Source organism: Felis catus, chromosome C1, assembly GCF_018350175.1.
Source record: "Felis catus isolate Fca126 chromosome C1, F.catus_Fca126_mat1.0, whole genome shotgun sequence".
NCBI lineage: Eukaryota > Metazoa > Chordata > Mammalia > Carnivora > Felidae > Felis > Felis catus.
The window spans coordinates 15050079-15052840 of NC_058375.1; positions in this window are offsets into that span (position 1 = coordinate 15050079).

Consider the following 2762-nt stretch of genomic DNA (forward strand, 5'->3'; position numbering starts at 1 on the left):
GCACCCCCGAATAAAATGTTTTAAACAGATTATAAATAAATAGATAGGTAAGTAAATAAATAAATAAATAAAATAAAATCTCATTAAAAAAAAAAAAAAAACAGCAGCTCTTTAATGTTGGCTGGCCCTAAACAATGCTAAGTCCTATCCTCTATTTTAGAAATAGGCTGACTCAGATGAGCTACTACGGCAGAGCAAAGTTCAACTCTAGGTTTATGATACAACAAAGTTCATTATTAAAATAGAATTGTTGTTTGAAACCACTAAGTTCAAAGACAGTTGAGTAAACTTTGTGAACTTTAATGCACTATTCAAAATAAGTTCATTTTCTTAAAACTTTGAGACCATGAATGAGTTAGACCAAACTTTTCAAAAAAGTTTTCATTATGTCAAGAAGATTATGTAAAACATTTACTGAAATATTACACCCAGAAAATTGCACAAACCAAAGTGTACATCTTGATGAATTTTCTTTTTTTTAAATTTTTTTAATGTTTTATTTATTTTTGAGAGAGAGAGAGAGAGAGAGAGAGACAGAGAGAGAGAGAGAGACAGAGACAGTATGAGTGGAAGAGGGGCAGAAAGAGAGGGAAACACAGAATCTGAAGCAGGCTCCAGGCTCTGAGCTATCAGCACAGAGCCTGACGTGGGGCTCGAACTCACAGACTGCAAGATCAGGACCTGAGCCAAAGTCGGACGCTTAACCTGCTGAGCCACCCAGCTGCCCCTTGATGAATTTTCATCAAATGAACATACCCAGAGCAAGAAGAAGAATGTCACTAGCCCCCAAAATCCTTCTTGAATCTGCTTCTGGTAACAACCTCCCAAAGACAACTGCCATCCTGACCTCTAACACTGTAGATTAGTTTCATCTGCCCTTGAACTTTGTGCAGATGGAATTACAAAATATTTATTCCTTTTTATGTTCGCTTTCCTTACTGATCAGTATATTTATAAAATACATCCCTGCGGTTTGCATTTAGCTGTACATACTTTTATGGCTGTTTAGTAGTCCACTGGGTGAATATACAACTGATCCAGCCCACTTACTATAGACGGCCATTTGAGTTGTTTCCATCGTCATGGAATAGCGCCACTACAAACATTCTTGGGGAAATACATATGCATTCCTGTGGGTCTATACCCAGGAGTGAAAGTACTGGGTCTCCATTCAATGTATGTATTAGTTTCAACATGTTTAAATTCACCAATTCAAAATGCTTCAAAATGAAGCATTTTACAGTTGCCTTGTTTTTACACGCTAGCCTGCTATTCCTACTTACTCCACAGCGTGGAACCAGGGCTGTCCCGAAGGACCCAAGGGAGCCCTGAAATAAATGGATTAGGCTGTGCCTATTTACTCAGGCAATCTCAAGCTAGACAAATGTCTCTGCCTGGAAGCTCACCCCCTCACACAGAGATACATGGCCACAGTCCCCCAAACATTTTACATACCTTCCAGGACCTCTTTTTTTTTTTTTAATGTTTATTTATTTTTGAGACAGACAGAGCATGAGCAGGGGAGGGGCAGAGAGAGACAGAGACAGAAGCCAAAGCAGGCTCCAGGCTCTGAGCTGTCAGCACAGAGCCCGACGCGGGGCTCAAAATCACGAGCTGTGAGATCACGACCTGAGCCGAAGTCGGACGCTCAACCGACTGAGCCACCTAGGCGCCCCTAAAAAGAATTCTTATCTCTTAGAGACAGATACTAAAGTATTTATAAGTGAAATAATGTAACGTTTGGGATTTACTTTCAAGTAATGGGCAGGAGGGTTAGTAGGAAGGTGTAATGGATTTTAAAAATGGCTATTTGTTGGTAATTGGTGATATGGGGTTCACCATATTATTCTATTTTTGGTGTATGCTTGAAATTTCCCATTAAAAAAAGCCAAGAAAAGGAAAGAAAAAAAGTCACTCAGAACAAATCCCTTTATCAGCCATTCCTAACAGTGGGTTTGGGGAACAGGACTCTGCCACTGTGACTTTGGGCAAATTGTTCCATGTCTTGGGGCCTCAGTTTACTCATCTGAAAAATGTAGCCTTTGGGTGGGAATTCTCTTGGAGAGTCCTAGGAAGCTACCAGGACTGTGGGCTTGTAGAGAGGAGCCTAAGGGCATGAGTGGTGGGGTGGGCAAGGACCCAAGAATCAGGGCAACATGAACTTTAATCTCAGCTCTGACAACGAATGGGACCTCAGTCACTGCCCTTTCTTTCTTATTTTTTTTTTTAATGTTTTATTTACTTTTGAGAGAGAGAGAGAGACAGAACACGAGTGGAAGAGGAACAGAGAGAGAGGGAGGCACAGTATCCGAAGCAGGCTCCAGGCGCCCAGCACAGAGCCTGACGCCAGCTCCAACTCACAAACTGTGAGATCATGACCTAAGCTGACGTCGGACACTCAACGACTGAGCCACCCAGGTGTCCCAGTCACGGCCCTTTCAATGCCTGTTTCCTTATCTGTAAAAATGACATTCTTATCTTTGTGCGAAAATTAACAGACGTAAAGAGTCTGGCGCAGCGGGTGATAGTCAATAAATATTAGTTTCCTTTATCAGTTTCTCGATTTGGCCCAGGACCAGCGATGTTCACACTCAGAATTTCCCTAACGCTTAATCCCTCCACGCCGGGTTCAAAGTGCGCAAGAGCGAGAAACTACCCGTCGCGCAGGTGCGCACACGGCGCCCTCTCGCGCCCAGCCGGGAAACCGCTAGAGCGGCGGCCCCGCCCCGCCCCGCCCCGCCCCTCGGCGCCTGCGCCTGCGT